This window comes from Rissa tridactyla, chromosome 9 (genome assembly GCF_028500815.1).
Source record: "Rissa tridactyla isolate bRisTri1 chromosome 9, bRisTri1.patW.cur.20221130, whole genome shotgun sequence".
NCBI classification, from domain to species: domain Eukaryota; kingdom Metazoa; phylum Chordata; class Aves; order Charadriiformes; family Laridae; genus Rissa; species Rissa tridactyla.
Genome location: NC_071474.1, coordinates 20,079,172 through 20,099,188, shown reverse-complemented (window position 1 = coordinate 20,099,188; position 20,017 = coordinate 20,079,172). Strand labels below are relative to the sequence as shown.

The 20,017-nt window shown below is 41.3% G+C and overlaps 1 protein-coding gene across 11 annotated transcripts in view; it reads left to right on the top strand.

Annotated features, from left to right (window-relative positions):
* The first annotated feature begins 9,986 nt into the window (after nt 1-9,986).
* Nucleotides 9,987-20,017, top strand: part of HERC1 (HECT and RLD domain containing E3 ubiquitin protein ligase family member 1) — a 105,542-nt gene continuing 95,511 nt past the window's right edge. For 5 of the 11 annotated variants that reach the window (XM_054215656.1, XM_054215655.1, XM_054215658.1 and 2 more), the window contains exon 1: nt 16,140-16,313. The gene's annotated coding sequence lies outside the window, so the exon portion shown is untranslated. Of the gene's footprint in view, nt 10,237-16,138; nt 16,314-20,017 lie in introns of those variants that run through there. The other 6 variants (XM_054215657.1, XM_054215653.1, XM_054215654.1 and 3 more) reach the window with 4 other exon arrangements.

Here is a 20,017-nt window from a genome sequence, read left to right as displayed (position 1 = left end):
ATGTACTTTTCAAATCAATTTTTGTTATACAGCTGCTTTTTAATCAAGTTTCCGTAATGTTTATGTACAATAGACTTACCCTGTACTTAATAGCTATGTACAATTATTGGCAGCCAAAAGAAAGGTCATGTTAATGCCTTAGTATTGTTATAACTGCACGAAGTAAAGATTTTTATCCCCTTACCAATTTTTCTTTCTAATGACTACTTGGAACTTTCATATGCTCTGTTGAAATAGTCTGTTACTTAAACTCTTCTTAGACACTGCAGATCATGCCAGATGTGTGGTTTGGACCCGACCGCCTGCTAATTCTTAAGTACCTTGGAAGTGACACACCATTTACTGTTGATTTTTGTTCAGTAAAAATGTAAATAGGACTGTGATTTTAAGGGCAGATACTTCAGACAGAGTTATGTGCACAGCTACAGAACTTTAGTCAAGATCGCTTTTGATCCAAATGCTAAAGATCAGTGGAACACAGACATAACATAATAAAAATTTGTCTGGTCTTCCAATGTAATGCTAATTAAAACATAAAAGAACTTAGCAAATTTGTTAACAGTATTCTATTTAAAATCTCATACCATGACTGTAACCATGGTATCTGAGCATCTTCTAGTCACGGACAGCTTTCATAATGGTGTGCAATATCCTCTTATGGATTAGCAAGAAAATGATCAATTTGTCTTTTTTTGTTATCTAGGTTCTTGCTCAGAAAAATCACTGATGTTCATGAAAAATAAGCATTCATGCTTATTTTTAAGTATAGGCTTAGAATCTTCTTAACTTCTTACTGAACTGTGACTTCAGGAGAAGTTAAGCTTCTGATCCATTTGTAGCCAAGGTACAGAATTGACTGCTTTGGAAAGCTGCTGGTAATTTGGTAGGTGTTATTTTTGTTCTCTGATTTAGTATCCGAAAATATTACATGACATTGTGTGTTTGGAGGTGTCCCATCTTTGAAACAATATAAAGCTGCAGTTCCAGATGCCCTATAGCCCTTTTGTAAGGATAGCTGTTGGCTGGGATAGGCTGGCCAGTTTCCCATTTCAGTAATTGCTTTCAGCGTGCCTGAGATGTGCCCTGCTGCTTCAATGGGATGCAATGTCATTCTTTTGTTTCCTGCCCTATATTGTCCTGTAGTCGTGCTCCCATGTCACGTTTGTATGTGAAACTATTGTGCAGCACAGCCTGATTCCTCATGCTGTAAAAAACTATTATTTTCAAATAGAAAAGAACATTTAGAATTGATTTAAAAGCCCGACCTTGAGCTCTCTGAAGGATGGAAGCATGCATCTGTTCCAGATGCTCTTCTGAAAGATCTTTGACCTATACTGCTCTATCTCTCCATTTAGGTCTAAGCATCCCTGGCTGCCTTTGCAAAGCCTGAAGATCATTCTCAGCAGCCTGCTTCAAGGGAAGAGCCCCTGTCTGTGCTCTTTCCATTGCTGTAGACTTTCTGTCTGTCTTGCCTCAGTATAGGTGTGGCTGTTGATCCTGGGGCATGTTAAAGCAGCCAGGAATGGGATGAGCACTGGTTTGAAGCTTCAGATGCCCCACATCGGTGCCTGGAAAGATAGAGAGGCAGGTACCATCCCTCCTGCTCTACCCGTTATTTCACTGTCGTTTCACTTTATCATCTCCCTGTTCCATGTGCATGATAGCCTAATCTGTTCTCCAGTGCTCAACTCTGGCACAGCTTCATCCCAGTAATTCCCTAGTAGGGGATGGGTCCATAAAATAAACCCAAAGGGCTGGGTGAGTGCAAGGGCATGTCCTGGCAGAAGGGCACTGGAGAGCAGTCCCCGCTGTGTCACAGTGTTTCTGCCCCAAGACCTACCAATAATGGAAAAACAGTAATTGGATAATATGCAGTGAGCTTCCTCTTTGCCCGGGCCACCGGGACTGTATTTCTACTTTTAGACAGGCATGGTGTAGGTGATCACTATTCCTTTTGCTATTCGTGTATATAAAAACTGGTCAGTGTTACAGTATCATGTGTTACATGTTTCCTCCTTATACCTTGTCCTTTGAAATCTGGAGGCAAGATCTGGGAACGTTTCTTCAGGCTACCATCTCTTTCAAGTTACATTCTCCCTTTTTCTTAATGCTTTCAAGTTATAGGTGTGAATTTTTGTGAGGCAGCAGCTGTAGGCTTGTGATTTATTGCTGTGCCAGCCATGTCTGCAGTGATGGTGCTCCTGACATCGAGCAGCACTGGCAATGTAAGAAGAATAGCCTGCGCAGGATTTTCCTCTGTTGGTGACAGCATTCTCAATCCATAGGTCCCAAATCACCTTCCTGCAAAACTACTGCTGTAAATAATTCTTCTGAATTACCTTCCTGTAGGACTATGTTGATTCCTAGTTTTTGCAGTAGCGTTTCAGCTTTTGTTTCAAGGAGGACACACTTTCAATCATGTTTGCAAACATGATTGAAAGTGTTGTCCATATTGCTTTAACTGCCTTGCTGCTTTGGGTTTAGTTGGAACATGACTGTTGCATCTCTTCTGAACTGTGACCAAGGTAAATGACTGCTTTTTTTTTTTTAATTATTGTTTTCAGTCATGAACTTTAAAAATCATTCTTCCAGCATCACACGAGCAATAATATTAGATTTGTATTGTTTTATTCAACTGCTGCATGAAAGGGTGACATCAGTTTTCATCTTAATTCCTTTGGCCCTTGTTGTATGTTTCTTAAGATACCTGTTACATAGAAGATGGAGCTAAGGTCATTTCTTGGAGCGGCATCTCCAAGTGTTAAAATAGTTTGCTCTGTTCTGTACAGTTATATGTCCTACAGAAGGCTTGTGAATGATGGTGGGCAGGTTACACTTCAGGCATTGAAAGTATCACAGACAAAATAAAATACCAAGCTAACTCATTCCTGTGCTTCCCCAGTCTTCTCTGTTGTACCCAGTTAATGCCAGAGCCTCTCCTCTGCTTGAGGCTAACATTAACTAGCATTAAACTGGGACATGTTGCATTTTCAAGCAGCTGGATCACACAGTGTTCCACTAGACTTCCTCCATGCCGGGCCTAAACAACAGATGTCCTCTCACCAGTGAAAGGCAGTGGCTGCCAGACCGATTATATTGTGTATACTGAGCAGGGGCCAACTGGAATAAAGAGTATTTGCAGCGCAGTGCAGATGGGCTGGTTCAGATGTTGATGATCATGAGAGGAGATTGGACAATGTACTTTAAAAGGGGAGAAAGGGTTGTGGATGAGGGAAGCAGGGGAATGATGTTGAGAAGAACCTGGGAGAGGTGGGGAAGGGTCACTGTATTGCATGGTGGGGGGAGCAAAGTTTAGGAGGTGGAGGTGGTGGCAGTGGATGTGGGCTCAGCCACTGTCCTGAAGCATGTTCCTGGTTGGTACCTTCTAATACAGTAGGCATCTTTGTTTCTATGGCACCCCATAGCAACAGAAAAGAGATGTCTGCTGCCATTCCCATGTCACTATGCTGAAACTAACCATCCTGGTACTTGTCTTGTTAGTATGCTTTATTCTGTAGCTTGGGCTTTGATCCTAGCACCAGTATTCAACACAGCATAACCTCTCCCTGAAATATGGATGTGAGAGCATGACCAAAAAGGATCTTAAAGCCTCAGCCACACTTCAAAGGCTGGCACACCATGTATCTAATTGTACGTCAATATGATAAACTCTACATGTGATAGCAGAGAGTATGAACTTAACTGAGTGCTTCTGCTGGAAAAGATAACTGACCTAGTGTATTTCTAAGCTCACTCAAAAAGTGCTCCTTTCAGAATTTTTCTGTCCCTTTTGGTGCTTCCTTTTCTGTCACCCTGGCTGGTTATTTAAATCTTGGGGGGGGGAGTCTTTAATCAGTACTATATTATTGTGTTGCCTTTGATTTATCTTCTCCATGCTAGAAACTACTCAGTAATAATTTCTGTGATTGCTTATGTGCAGCATAAACAAGGCTATATTTTAAAAGTTAAGATACATCTTCAGAGTAATAAAGCAACCTAACGCAGAAAGCTTTTGTAAAAAGCCCAGTCAAAACTGCTGAGTCACAACATAATCTGAACAATTTAAATTGCCCTGTTAGCTATTTCCTTTAGAAGGAAAAAGGAAAGTGATAATTTTGAATATTATCCACATTATATCCACATACAGTTGGTTTAACTGAAGGTCATGGATTCTCCCATGCGCTTAATCACCTGAATGGATCATTTTTATTTGTCATTTCCCTTGTTTACTGTTTACGGCAAACTGTAGGAGGGATAGACACATCTAAGCTGGGGCAAATCCAGCCTCTCTTGCTGTTAAGTTGGAAAAATGTTTAATGACATACAGTGCTGATTAGTTGAAAGAAAAAAATCACATAGAAATGACTGTAGCACTGCCTCGTTAGCATTTTCCATGGACAAGTGACAAGATGTTATAGTTATTTATCAATTAACATTGAAGGATGTTTCAAGGCTGTGTTCAACTGTTGCAACTAATTGTATACCTTTATTCTGTTTTTAAGGACTGAAAAACTTGGAATGAGACCCAGTATTGTTTAACTTCTCTAAAACCATATTTAATTATATCTTGGGCAGTTGGGCAATGCTGGGCCTTCTTGCAAACTCCAGGGGTTAATTTCTGTCATTAATAAAACTTCCTTACTGAAGTTTGAAGGGTGGTGCTTAATGTAAAACGTATTCTGTACTTAGTTCATAACAGACTGAACTAAACTAGTCATGGGAATTACAGGCTGCTCTTCGCTTGGCACCCAGAAATCAAGAATTGATAAGATTTCTCTAATATTTGTTTAAATGAAAATATTTCAGAAATAGGAATATGAGAGAGAGGGAGAGAAATCTGGAAGGTATACAGAGAATTTAAAAGGAGGAGAATTTATTGAAGAATGTCATGGTGTATTAGGGAGTGTCTTGTCTTTGTGTGTGCGTGTGTCAAGATAACGGTATTCAGGGCTCTGAAACAGGTAGCATAGATCTGAGGTTTTGTTTTACTGCAAACTCTTGTCTTCTGGCAGAATTTCATACTTGGGATTTTGTGAATGTTTATGTTACATTTATTATAAAAGCTTCTTTTTTCAGTCACTGATCAAAACTGCAGTTGTAGCCTGCAGAACTAGACTCCTCTAGTAAGAATGTGAATGACAGTACCTCTGGTGACTTAACTGAAAACTGTCATACCAGTTTCCTTGAGGGTGAGGGCTTGAAAGCACGTAAACATTTATTTAGGCGATACAGCTTAAGGGACACTTCAAAACAGTGCGTTGAACTGTTGGAACACTGGAGGAGCCACAGCTTTGAGTGACGTTTTCTAGGGAAATGTCACCTTTTGAAAAGTTATACTGAATATTCTAAGAAAATAGGTTGAAGGGAGAGTTTTGGTATTTTGCTGAATTCTTGGAATTTGTTAAAAAAATTTTATTCCACACTTGTGAGTGTTATGCACAAAATTTTTATTTATTAGCAATTCATTAAGATTCCAAGTACAAAAATCATGTCCAGAAAGTTCAGATGGTGATAACTTACATCCCATCCTAAATGTGCAAATTACCCAGAGGGTGTATTGATGGACTGTTCCTCAGGACGCCATATTTCTATATAATGGAACTGCTTTTCGTTTCAAAGCAGAACTTTTATTTTGTGTATTTTTTTTCTCTTAGAAGAATGTCAGGCTTTTGTTAAACAAACGCCCCTTGGAAACTACTAAAAGTAAGGTGTTGTACGACAGTTCAGTTCTGCTCCTGCAAAGAGGACTGAAAGGTTTTTAAAGCTATTTTCTGTGCAATCACATAATTAAATAGATTCAGCACTACTTAGAGCTTCAGATAGTACATTTGGAGAAAATTCAAAGGTAAATGTAGGATGGGATTTTAACCAAATTCGTAGTTGTGTATTTGTCTTGCTGTTCTGTAACTTTGCTTTTTTTTTTTCCCTAAGTGTTTTATGTGATCAGACCTTTCACTGTAGCTGTGCTTTTCCGATGAAAGCTGCTGACCTGCATTGATCAAGTGCACTTTGCTGCAGCCGCTGATGAGATCTGATTGAGAGGATGGCTCTGAAAGTAGACTGTGGCTCTGGATTTAGCACACTGAATCTGGGCAGTGTTTTCTCTGAAGCTTCACTCTGAAATGAAGAGGGGAGGTTTGAGAGTGACTGAAGCCCCCTGAGATGAGCAGCTTGTCCCCATTAATTGAAGGAAGAACTGTCATGAGAAATAGTTCCCACTGGACCCTACATATTGTCCAGATATATGTCTCTGAAATCTGCCTGTAAGTGGGAGGGATGGGTAGATGGGAGCAAGTGGGCCAGTATGCAGATCAGCCTTAAAATGGCACGTAAGGATGTTTGCCTGGGCATTGCATAGACTGTGTGGGATGGCCAGGCCCTCTGTCCTGCCCGCTCACTGCCTGCTGCATGGCCCGGCCGAACTGCCCTGGTGCCTGTGGATGGGCCTTGGTCTCACCTTCAGGGCCGGCATCCCAGTCAGCAGCATCCAGCAGCTATTCAGGGCCTTTACGGAGCTGAATATTCCTGCTGTTTGGCAAGGAGGAAGAACAGTCAGCTTGAGGAAATTAAAAATAACAGCAAGAAAAACCTGTTCAGTAATCAGCTGAATGCTGAGGGGAGGGGTGAGGGGGAGGATCAAATGGAGTGTAGCCAGCTATATGTATTTGCCCCTTAGCACAGCATTTGGGCATGGGGATTGATTATACCAAATCCTGAATGTGTGACCAAGCAAACAGTTCTTACAAGAGAAGAAATAATACAGTTAAAGAAAGAATAAAGTTTCACCATTTACTTGCTATATCTATTTAAAAATGTTTATGATAGGATTTTATTGGCTTTCTCCCTTCTAGAAAAATTGGGAGAAAAAAAAAGTCTCAGCCATCAAGTAGCCTGTTTGCAGGAGTTTGTCACAGTGTATTGACTGGCTTCATGCTTCTTCCTACTTGCAGCTTATCCCTCTCTCACAACCTGACAAAACACTTCTGCTCTCTGGTCATATACTTTAAAAAGTGCTACCCACCGTAAGCAGGTATTGCAATTTAGCATCCCTAGCTAAGAGGACAGAATATGTCTTTCAGAGCATGCATTTTTCCTTTCCAAGGCACATCCGCAGAAAATTGTCCCTTTGACTTTTCCTGACCCAAACCCATTATTATGAACCATCCAAATGTGCATTTGCTGTACATCCATAACACACAGAAGACCAGAACCAGTTAACCCCACCAAAATGCACCTCAGCTCATTTTTGAGAAGCAATAAACAGGTCCCCAGCTCAATTTCTGACATTTTTCTTAGCTGGATGATGATTCAGGCTTGAGTTGATTCTTTAATTTGGATGATTCAGGACAAATTAGATATAGCTGCAGGTAGCTATGTGACCAGTTCCAGAAAACCAGGCTTTTGCCTTTAATATTTAAAAAGTGAACTAATATCTTCAAGTTGTGCATGCTAAGGCTTGTGTTGACTTCAAATTGCCTGTCTGATTCTAGGGCTGGGTTTTGGTGTTTTGTTTTTTTTTTTGGGGGGGGGGGGGGGGGGGTGAGTGTTGTTAGTAAGTGCAGTTATAAAGAGAGCCACATGCCTCTAACTAATAGTGCAAGAACAGAAGATGGAAATAGGTGCCTCTGCATTGATGCCAATGGCATCAATCCTAGTTATTTACCAGCACAAGTAGGTTGGGACAGACAAGATTGCCCCCTAATCAGTACAGCTGTATTGGTCTTTTACTAACTTGTTTACTTGCTGAAGTGTTTGTTAGTGTTTTGCAATATAAATATTTTAGCTCATCTCTCTTCTGGATGATTTAGGGCTGAATTAGCCATGGCAAAGAGGAGATGTTTGTTGATTGCTCTGTGATTCTGTCAAGTTCAGGACTTCATGGCGTGTACAAATCCAGATGCCTGTGGGCAGGACCTCTGGACTCTTGGGTTAAACCCTAATATTGTGTTGTGGAGACTAGAGCTGTATGCCTGACTCTGCTCCAAGTTATACCCTGAAACTCCAGAATAGCCTTGGAAAATTTGCTTCATCTGTTTAGGCTTCATTTTTTACCTTTCTGAAATGAAGATGTTGATAGTGCTCCATGTGAAAGATTCCTTTCCAGTATTCATTTTGAAAGTAACCTTTCGTGTCTCTCTTGTGAATGGGAATTTTCTTTCCGCATCAGCAAGGTATTGTAGTGGTAGCAGCCCAAGAAGCTGTGTGGGACAGGAAACAAGCAATGCTTGAACTTTACCTGTCTCTTTCTAAAAACACCAGTATGAGTTTTCTTGTAAAAGTAGAATATTAGGTAACATGCTGAGCTGGAACACAACCTGTGCTAGACATACTGGGATGAGGTAATTATCCTATTTATACCTTGTGTTTTCCCCATCTAAGGGAAAGTCAATTTCTTTTGAAAAACATTTTGAGATCTCAAAATGAAAGGTGCGGGAGGGTATTATTTGTGTTGTGGTGCTTGCTGGAAAAAATTGAATGCAAGAACAAATGGAATGAGAGGAAATGTGGAAACAATGGGAAGAGAAAAACTGCTTTTAGCCTTACAGAGTAGTCATTGATTCATGAAAGCAGGAGGATAATTCCTCATTGTACAGCTTTCAGACAACAGTTAGAATATTCACTTCCAGTTAAAGACTAGAAAAATATCAATGAACTGACAAGACAAAGAAAAGTCGCTACAAAAAAAAAAAAGTTAGGGACGTGGGGGAATAACTAATAGTTAAAGAGGAAAAAAAATATAGATTAATGAAGTGGTGGAATGGAGCATGAGAAAGGAAGTGAGATAGCTGTAAGGGTTGGAAAGACAATAAACTTTAATTAATATGATAAAATTGATAAACTGATAATTAATGGCTTTTGTAGCTCAAGTTCAGAAAGAGGAATTCTGGGATGAAAATTGAGGTGGGTTGTTTCTTTCCCAAAAATATTTTTTTGGGAAAATAATTTTATCTGAGGAATGATCTCATAGAGAAAATGGAAGATGTCATCATTTTTAAGAATGCTAAACAATGCATTAGAACATGCTGTACAGACACGACGTTTTACAATATCTTTCAGGCCTTCAGGCTTCATGTGGTGCAGTTTCCTGGGTATTGTGTGTAACGGTGGTGTTTCAATGTTGTTAGTTTTGAGGATAGCTTTAACATTTTTGTGCATCTGTGTTCTGCAAAGAAAAATAAACCAATCGCAACTATAAAGAAGTGCTTCTTTTCCTAGGCTTAATATTTATTAATGACTCTTATAAAATTAATGCTGTATTCTGGCTTACAAAACTAAATGCTGCTTGCTGAAAGAAATCATGCGTGGAATCTTGCATGGAACAATTTTGTTAAAGTATAGTAATATTTTGCGTTTGTGCAAAAAGATTAGAGTAATTTGAAAGCAAGTTATACATCTAACTAGTGGCATTATGCCCATTTCAGAGAAGAATAAATAGGAAGGGGACTTACTCAAGGTCAGATGGCCTCAATGGAAGCTTTCTGCTTAACCGAAGCCCTCCGGATAAACTAATTGAAGTATTACTTTTTTTCTCCTAATGAAAACGGAGACTGGATCAGTGCTGCATAAACTTTAATTTTAATCTTTATTCCTTAAATTTTTCATGTCTCTGGAATTTCCTTGAAGCAAAACAGAATACTAGTGCTTGCTAGAAACAGCTTGAGCGTTATTTTGCTACTGAGTTCAGTTTCATATGATGCAACTCTTTGTAAATATTAACTCGTGGAATACTGTGGCTACTCATTTTTTGGAACAGCAGTGAGTTTACTGTGCATTAAGTTAATGTGTACAGGCACGCATCTCTTGCGTACTACATTTGGCAGTCCTCCAGTACATCCCCCTGTGTCCTGCCAAGACTAACCAGTCTGTTTGCTTCTGTTGCTCCAGGGCCATGGTAGCTGGATAACCTCTCCATTTTAAATGTAAAGGGACAACTAGTCTCAGTCTGTTTGCATCTGCGTGCTCCAGTAGTAAGCACAAAGGTGATGTTAGAGCTCCGTGTTGTCTCTTTTCCATCTTTGCATCCAGTGGTCTTGCTTTGCCTTACTCACTGAGTAGGAAAGACTGTGGCGGTGGGGTGGGTGAAGTAATTGTGACAAGTACTTTTCTTTTCCTAACTGTATTGCTAAAAGAATATGAAGAGGGGACACAACTCCAGGATTGTACAACAGTAGTTCTTAAAAGAAAGCAGAGGATCAAAACTCACTTGTAAGGCCCTAAAGGTATTGTGAACAACTGGTAAGAATACAGCTGGGGAGTGGCAATCCTATGAATGGTACTTTGACCATTGGTCATTTATTGTTTAACTCTTTCTAGTATCTTTATGCATATAGTTATTATTATGACACAATATTTAAGCAGTGCACTTTTGCTGTGCACAGCATGCTGTCATGTTGAGCTAATGTGAATTACTAATCCTTTTGAAGTTCTGTTAACCTTCTTGCTACATATGCTCAAAACATTTTGTACCCATGCATAGATTAGTTCAGAATTAGTCTTGTGTATGAATTTTAATATTACTTAGTTGTTCATGTATAATACTTTTATTCTCCCCTTTATAGTCTCATTCATTGTCTTCCAGTACAACCCCTCCTGTTTTCCATGTGTTTTTCCCATTTGTTTTTCCCATTTGTTCTCTGACGTGTTTCCTGTTTTGGTCTGGCCAAGGGCATTTCTGAGGTGCAGAACACTATTTCACCCAGACTAGCTTTTAACAGTGTGACAAAGTTACCAGCTAGCTAAAGAGAGGGAGACAGGGTGGTGGACTGAATCAGATCTTAAATTTGAGGTTACTTCAGATTGGTTCCTACTCTGCATTTCACAGTGTGTTGGGATCCAACGGTAGGGAGGGGGAAGTGACAGAGCCACCTGCAATCCTGAGCTCTGAAAGTGCTGATTATGTAGCAGTGATGATTAGTACTGGGGTAAGAGCCAGCTGGCCGTGTGGATGTGGCTTTAGATTGCTTTCTAATAAATAACAGTTAGTATGGCTCAGCTTGGTATGGACGGGAAGTGCTGTGCAGAAGAACTGTCACTCCAGAACATGAGTCAGAAGATTAGTGACTGACACAGATGCATATATTTCAATGCCTCCACATTTGGCATCCCTGCATAGGCAAAATGTTCTAATAACAGCTCCCTTCATCTACCTTGGATCCACAGGAAAAGCGAAAGTGTTGTGATAAGTAACGTAAAGAAGACAAAGGTGAATAGTATTTTTAGCCTAGCAGTCAATTTTTCCATAGATTGGTGTAGGCTGGCTTTAGTCATTTTTCTTAGTGTTTGCAACTGTTTCTTCCACACCTGATCAGTGACTGACACAAGCTCCTTTCCTTATCGTTTAATTGGTGAACTTGCCATTCTAAAATATTTTTTTCTTCATTTTGCCTCATGTAAATTGTGAACTCATTGGCCAAGAGAAGTATCTTGGCTTTGAACGTGCCTTCGCAGAGAAACAATTGTTTCAAGACCTTTATTGGGATGAGTATGCAATATAAGACTCTTCTCATGTATTTCTGAACATTAAGAGCAGCATTTATTTGGGCAAATCCAGGTCCTGGTCTAGTTAGGTAACTGCACAGGCAGATCATTGTGATTTTAATAATGCTTGAGAGTGGCAAAGCTTTAGCCACCTAATTACAATATAGGATCACAAGCAGCAATTTTGTGTCTTGTATCCAATCAAGGAGCTTATGTTCAGTGTCTTTTGTTGCTGGTTTGGGCTCTTTCTTTTTTTCCTGTTGACCATTTATTAACTGGTGGCACAGAAACATCCAGTGTCCATTATTCTAATTGTTGTCTCATTTCTGCATAAAATGATTTCTGAGTCACATCCAAAAACATATAGACTCCTTTTATTGCCATGACAACAGTAAGGCATGCCAATGTTAGCAATGTCTGTTGGAAAAAAACGTCAGTAAAAGCAAACACAGTTAATTGAGGTATTTCATATATAAATCCGATTCTCTGTAGTGATCCAAAATTATCCTGCATTGTGGAGAGGCAGTTAAGAACATGCCCCAGATAAATAGCGTAGTCCAATGCTGATTGTTGGGTCCTGTCCTAGGCACTGCATTACAAAAAAAGATCTGACAAAAATAGTGAGAGCAGAATTGGTTATGGTCCTGGTATAATGTCTGGATCAGAAGAGGATAAAGAGTTAAATGGAGTTACTAAAAATAAATGATAATTGCTAATAGTTTTAGAAAAAGTAAGACTTGATGTTAAAGCGCACATTGTTCTTTTATTATCATACCTTTCTCATCATTGCCTAAGATTAAAAGTACATTTGATGGGATTACATAAACAATACATTTAATACTAATAAATAATGCAGCAACTCATATAAAATAATACGAAATCATTGTTGTAAAACAGGTCTTGTAGACCTGAATGCTAGAAGAAATCTGCCCTAGTTCAACTGAAGGAGGAGAGCCGGGGGGTGGGATTTGAGAGATCTGCAGTCATCAGGAGGGATTATTGCTGTTTTAAAAAAAGAGGTGGGAGCACAGAGCTAATGGAGGTAGTATCTACAGCCTCCTGTCCCTTGAAACCTGCATGATCGTATGAGCTTTCTCCTGGACATCCCTCGGAACCTAAGATGGAGACTGTCTTGGAAATAGAAATGGAGCACGAATATCTTGCAGTCAGGGCATTACCTGTTGAACTCCAGAGATTTTTAAGTTTTGAAGACTACTACTTATTCTTGCTGTGAAGGAGGGGGAGAGGATGAATGATGTTGCTCACTGGGGAGCTGTGGTTCAGGTTTTCCTGGCCTGTCCGGGGTTCTCCCATAAAACTCTTCTCAACTTTTTTTTTTGTTGTTGTTATTTTCACCCTGTTAGTACATAGCTGCAGATGGCTGGAGGGCTGATTTTTCCTCTGATGTGTCCTCAGGGTGCCCAAAAGAGTTTCAGGAACCTCTGCAATTTCCAGACGATGGAAGTGCTACGTTTTCATTTAATGATAGTTTGACTCTCAGATGAGGTGGCTGATTTCTAGTGACAGCCTTAGGCGATGCCAGAGCAAACATAGATCTTGTTCCCCTTATTTGTAGCCTTACTTTTAGACCTACTGGTACCACTGTAGACTAGGATGTGGTTGGCTTCATTTGGGTTCTCAGGAGTTTTTAGAATGCTTGCCTGCTTAGTAAGAAGGAGATGGAATAGGCTTCCTCATCCTGCATCACTTGCCATCCGGGGTTTTCTTTGAGTGGGAGGGGTCCTGAGTGCCAGCTGGCTGTAAGTGCAGACAGAAGGTAGGCAGTGTAGCCCCCAGGGAGTGGGGGCTCCAGCTCTAAAAGATTCCACCTGGACTCCTAGAGAAACTGGGGAAGTCGCTTGACTTCTAAATGCTGTTTGAGACTCATCAAAGATTGCCATTAATATGAAATATTAACAGTTGCTGTCTAATAAACAAGCTTCCCTGTGAAAATTGAAAAAGATAAATTGCAGTGGTCCTTTGGGGGACGTTGGCAGCTCTCTATGGGCTGAAAACCTTATGAAGGCTGGATGCGCCGAGCTGGATTTTCCTTTTTTTTGGATGCCTGTCTTACCCCCAATATTTAGTTGGCAGCATGCTGTTTTGCAACAGTAATGATTGGAAATTACATGGCAAAGATTTTCAAGGCGTCTTAGAGAATTAGGTACTTTGATTACAGCAGTCTATATTATAGTCATCATGTAAGTTTAAAAAGATATATATTTGAAAGTGATAGGAAGATTTTTCATTTAGAACACTACTATTAATTTGCTTCCTTGATTCTTCTCATGTTCTTAGTCCCTTGGGCCCAGTCTTGAGAATGGCTGCATAATGTCTCCAGTGTAACTTAAATTCTGAAATCAACGAGCCTTTGTGGAAATGGAGAGATACATCTGCATACAGCCAAATTGCAAGAAAAAAGTCCCAGACTCTCGGCATTGCAAGGCGATTCATAGGCTGTGTCAAGACTTGATGAACAAAACAAGAAAACCTTGCAGCTTTAGGAACTTAATATCTAAGCGTACATAACTTAAAAACATTAAACATTTGCAAACCTAAGAAATTCCTTGAGAACTGTACAACACTTGGTTGCTGGTGGAGCCTGCAAGCCATAAAAACCTGCAGTTAATGATAAGGTTTGTCTTCATGCTGTGGTTAACATAAGTCTGTGGGTGTGGGACATGTTGAAGAGTGCGTAGTGTGTCTGTTTATTCTGCTTTCTGTTCTGTGGAATGGCAGATCTGCTGGACTTTTCTGAATTTAATGTATTTTGATGCATCTGTTGAAATTTTAAAGTTTATTTCTTACACAGAATCCTTTAGCTGGCATGTTCTAAATACTTAGAGTGCTTTTAAAATGTTTTTGTAACTTACCCTATTTTCAGTGATTCTTGATCTGTGTGTTTTAGCTTGGGTGGGTCAAAGACTATTTTCAAAGCAAGGCATTTGGGTTTTATTCTGCTGCAAAGAATTATGAATCCATAAGTAGCCTTTTGGGGGACAGAATTAAAAAGCTGTGGATATCTGGAATCTGCCTCCAAAGCTGCCAGTGTTATTTGATTTTTTGCTTGGAACTTGTGTTATGAAGTGCAACAGCCCCTCCGTGGAGCTGAGCCTCTACCCTTAGTAAATCCCCCAATGGCTTTATACCTCAGAATAAACTGTTAAGGATACGTGCTTTGGGCTGAGAGGGGGCTTATACTGAGGAGAGATGCAGTAAAGATGGGCTGTAGGACAAGGACATAAGGATGGGAACACTGGTCCATTGATACCACGTGTCTGAGGAGAGCCATCAGCAGGTGCCTATGGAAGAAAAGGCAAGAGTGAGCGCGTAATAATGTGTCCCCAAATACTCTACGTCTGTCAGGGGTCTGTGGGGCAGGGCGTTTTGGTAATCTGTGATGGATTTTTTTCTTTCTTGTTTTTCTCCAGTCCCTTTTTGATCCCAGGTAAACTTTGCTACTTGGTGTCCTGCAGCAAAGTGTTCTGCAGCGTAATTATGTGTGTATGAGGAAATAATCTCTCTTTCGCTTCCTCTGAATTTGACATCTACTAGTTCCACTCCTTAGCCTCTAGATCTTCTGTGGGAAGAGATGTAAACAATTGTTCCCTGTTCACCTGCTGCATGTCACCAATCTCTGTAAATTTCCATTATATTCCTACCTTAGGCTGATGGAACTAAACGTGTGCAAGTGCTCCTTGCACAGAAGTTTTTCCCTTGGTTCTCTTGTCAGTTTTTCCATTTATTTAATGGAAGGCATTAACAATGTATACTCATTCAGTCATGACGTCCCTACCATTGTATGGACCATAACCAGTTGGTGGTTATAGCGGGGTATAACTGAAATTTGTCATTGCTTTGTTTCTTGTCAGCGTGGCCTCACTGATCTGATTTGGTATGTTATTGTTGCTGCCACCATCTTAACCTCTAATTCCGTTTTGATGGTGTATTTTTCCTATTTTAGACCCATAATTTCAATCCTCAGTGACACTTTTACTTCTCACCCTGTTCACTTTATTTGAGCCAAAGCTTTCTTTTTCAATATACTCCTGCTCACCCACCAATGTGGCCTGTTTTGCCTTTTCTGCACTTTCTATCCCTGCATACCTCATCCATTTCTCTTCCTTTCACTGACTTTCCAATACATCTGTTCAGTCAGTATCCTCATCTAAATTAGATTTCATTCCTCTAACCTGTTTGCAAAAGCAAACAACGTTTTTGGTGGTGTTTTCATTCCCGCTGCTAGCAGCCTGCTTCCATTTTGACTAAGGAAAAGCCCTCCCTGCTGCTCAAGCTGCCTCTGTGCCAGCCCTGCCCTGGGCCGGGGGTTCGGGCCCCTCTCCTGCCCACCCATGGCGGGTTTCCCGGCTCCTCCGTGGCTCTGGCCACAGAGTCCCTCATGGGGCCGGCGGGAGCAGACTCAGCACCAGCCCCGTGCCGCTCTGGCCGCGTGAGGTACTGGGTTCCCCGTCCCCTGCCCGGGGGTCGCTTTGCCACTCGTCCAGCCGGGGCAAGGCGCCCCTACCCGGCGGGCTGAGCCCCGAGCGCGCTCCCGCAGCCCCTCCAGGTCGCGGCGGCGCGGAGCGGGCGGCCGGCGGCGGCCGTGCGCGGGGAGGCGGGGAGCGGCGGGCGTCTCGCGAGAGCCGCGCCGTAGCCCCGCGAGATCTGGACGCCTCCCTCCCCCTCCCCGCCCGCGTCATGTTTTCTCTTTGACAAGCCGCCGTCGCCGTTGGTGCCGCAGGAAAGGACGCGGCTCCCGGCGGGGACTCGCCGCTTGCCCCGGCCTCGCGGAAGACCCGGACTAAGGTCCGCCGCCTCCCCCCCCGCGCTGCCCGGTGAGCGCTCGGCTGCGGGGGGCTGGCGAGCCCGGGCCCCGGTGGGGAGAGGGGTGGGAGGCCTGGGCGAGCCCGAGGCGGGCGGGGGAGGGAGCTCTCCTCGGCGCCGCTCCCCGCCGAAACAAACCGACGCTCGCAGGGGGGCGGCAGCTGCAGCCCCGCTGCACCCCGGGACGGCGCCCCCCGCTTTGTCATGCGGGAGCGGGCTGCACCCCCTGTGCTGCCGAGGGGTGGCTAGGGGGCGCGCAGGGAGGCGAGGCCGCAGCTGTGGCCACGGGCGGCTGGGAAGGGGGGAAGCTGCAGGCGGGGATGGAGAAAAGGGGGAGGCAGGTGGGGCCGGTCAGATGGCAGTGCCCTGTTGCTGCGGATGAGGGGTCGACAGGCGTCCAGCAGCTCTTCTTCCTTTGCAGGGAGGGGAGGAGGGGGCTTTTTGCGCCTTTTCAAAGCAATATGAACTATGCAAAATCTGCATTGAGCTTCGGCTGAGATCCTTGGAGCCTGTGCTTTTCCCCTTGAGCCTCATGAATGCCGTTGTAGTGTGGCTGTGCATTCTTCCCCTGTGTTAAATGCGTCTCTGGCGGTGTGCATCCTAGGTGGATCTGGCTGGTGTCACAAAATTCCATCTGAAATTTGTCATGTTGGCCTTTATCAGCTATGTATGACTGTAGGTGTTCCATGTATTTCCAGACCTGTCATCTGAATCACATTGTCTCTCCGTGGCTTATTTGCTGCCTCTTATTTGCAGTACTGGAAAACTATGTGTGTGCTTTTACTTAGAGATGATTTATTTTGTATTCTAAAGTGATATCCTAGCAGGTCGTTGTTCGTGTTTTGTGGTTTGGCTTTTTTTTTTTTGTTTTAACTGTATACAGTTAATTTCTTTTAGAAGTTACTGTATACAAGCTGCTTTTCATGTTTTTTAGGGACAGAACCCTATTGTTGTGCTTTCTCTCTTAAACAGCGTACATAGGAGACGTTTATGTGCACCTGGTAAAAAACCTTTATCTTCTGATGTTTTAGACCAGTTCTTCATGTCACGTATCTAAGCTGACTGTTGCCTCATGGGCTGCTTAGTTTGCTGTAGCTGGGACCACATTCTCTCTGTATATACGTACATATGACATACATACATGTATTGTATATGTACATGCGTACATATTGTGTCAAGAACTTGATCAGGTTTGTACTTCAGCAAAGTGTTGCATGATGTTACTTTATAACAAAACCTCAAAGCTATAGATTCACACATACTGAATTTAATGATTCTTGTTAGAGGCCCCATATAAACCACATCTTCTCCATTGCATGGGGATGTGGGACTGCGGAGGACTTGGATCTCAGGATTGGGTCTCACATAATTATGGGGAAAATATAAGAGGCACTTAATCTGGAAAGGTAGTTTGTATACCTGGTCAGCCTGTTACTGCTTCCCAATATTCTAAGAGGAATCTATTAATTTTGTATGAAAGATTAAAAGCTGTACAATGTAGCACATTATGTGCTACAGGACAGAAGAAAGGGATTGACAGTCTTCTGTATCGTTGCACTTACAGGGAATTTGTTAGGTGGCTTTATACACAGTAGTTGTCTCTCAGAATGAAACATCTTAGGGCTCTGAGTATAAACAAACCTGTATATGTTTGAGGCTTTCCTCTCAGCAGCTATATTCTTATTTAAATGTCTTGTGTATGCTTTGTTTATTGTCTTAAGGGTAACATGTTAACATGTTTTTGTAGCTGGAAGTATGTAAGTTGAAGGGGACATGGGGGTGTTGACATTTTTTCCTGCAAGCTGTGTAAAGGAGGTATTGATATCTAATTGTTAATTAACAATAATAGGGGTATAAAGTCTTTGACTTATTTTTGCTGAAAGACTGCTTGGCATAGTAAAAATATAACACAACATTTTTTTATTCATTTAATCCTCGAACTGAAGAGAGTTCTGAAAAGAACCAGAAAGTTTACCAGTGAAAGCTTTTTCTTCTGTTATTTGAGAACTGAATTAAATGGATATTAGTTGATTCAGAAAGGGTTTAAGGGGCCTGACTAAAAATCTAGGTTATTTTTGTCTTTAATTTACCAATTTCAGAGAGCCATGGTCTTCCTTTTTTGAAGAAAACAGTGCAGGAGTGCTCTGTGTGTTTTAAGGTATCAGTGATGACTGGAGTGGGACCATTTTACAGATGGGAAAAACTACAAGTGAAATTAGTCTTTGTATTTTGGTAGTAAAATTAAAAGTATATACATTTAAATACTTTTGTTTAAGACTCACTCCAAGTATTCCAATCTATCTTTCCCTTTCTAATGTAATTATTCTTGTAATTATCATGGGGTAGAGAAGCACTTTTATCCCCAATTTAGAAATAAGTAATGGAGACAAAAATTCTATGTATTCCAGGAAGACTTGGTGGAGCAGGTATTTGAGTTCTGGTTAGAGGTTGTTACAAAGTCATTATCCTCTCAATACAACAGTCTTCATTTAGATACTGTACAGATACTCAATATTCCTCTATTTATATAACTTGAAAAATTTTTATCTTGCACAGTAAGTTTTAGTTAAAGGTAGGGTGCATTTGTCAATGGCTGATTTGACTTCCTGGTGTCAAAGTCATCTTAGTGAATTGTGAGTACTGTGTTGGTTATGTTTCTTTCTCATGATTGGTTCTCAGAAGTACTCAAACTCTGAAACTGCTGTCAGGTTTTCTTTTTTTTTCTGTCTCCCTGTCGTGGTTGACAGTCATATGGAACATTCAAAACTAGTACGTGTTTTCTCTTTGAAAACGTCTAAAGTAGCCCTCAGAAAATGAAGCTTTACTTTCCTAGGGCTGAAGTAACTGTCAGTGTCTTGCAGCTGCTTACTGTGCATCATAGCAATGTCATAGTAACCCTTGTAACTTCTCAAGATGAAAAAAAAACAACCCAAACCAGCCTGGAACCCAGTGGCTGCGGAATTTGCCAATCAACGGCAAGAGTAATTGTGGCCTGGGAACTGGCCAGGCATATTCTCTGGCCTTGGTTGTTCGTTGTGATGGACCTGATGTCATCAAGCTACTTGGGAGTATGTCAGGTGTCTCAAGCAATCATGTTCTCTGCTGGAAACTGGAATTAATTTACTGGTTAAAGAAGAGACTACAGTTTGAGTCCTTCTTACTAGTAATAATTTTTTTGGCTGTCAGCACTGCATAATACAGAAATTTCATCCTCAGATATTTCCCTAAAAATGCACGAATTTTACAACAAAAGTTTCTTTTTCAGTTAGTTATACTGGGAATACTCTGAGTCAAGAAATGGAAATGTTAACACAAAGTGTATACTTTGCCTATTTTGCGTTTAAGTTGCAGTCTAGCTCTTGAGTACTTTTTTTTACTCTCTGAAATAAGAAAATGCATATTAAAGCAAAAATGGGATCAATTATATTTTAAAGTAGAATTATCTATGCCTTATTCAGTTTATTCCAGAGAGAGAAGTGATGAAATAATCAAATCATCAAATAATTAGGTTGTAAGTCACCCCTGGAGGTCATAGAGTCATAGAATGATAGAATGGTTTGGGCTGGTAGGGTTCTTTAAAGATCATCTCATCCAACCCCCTGCCATGGGCAGGGACATCTTTCACTAGATCAGGTCGCTCACAGCTGCGTCCAACCTGATGTTGAATGCTTCCAATGATGGGGCATCTACCGCCTTTCTAGGCAACCTGTTCCAG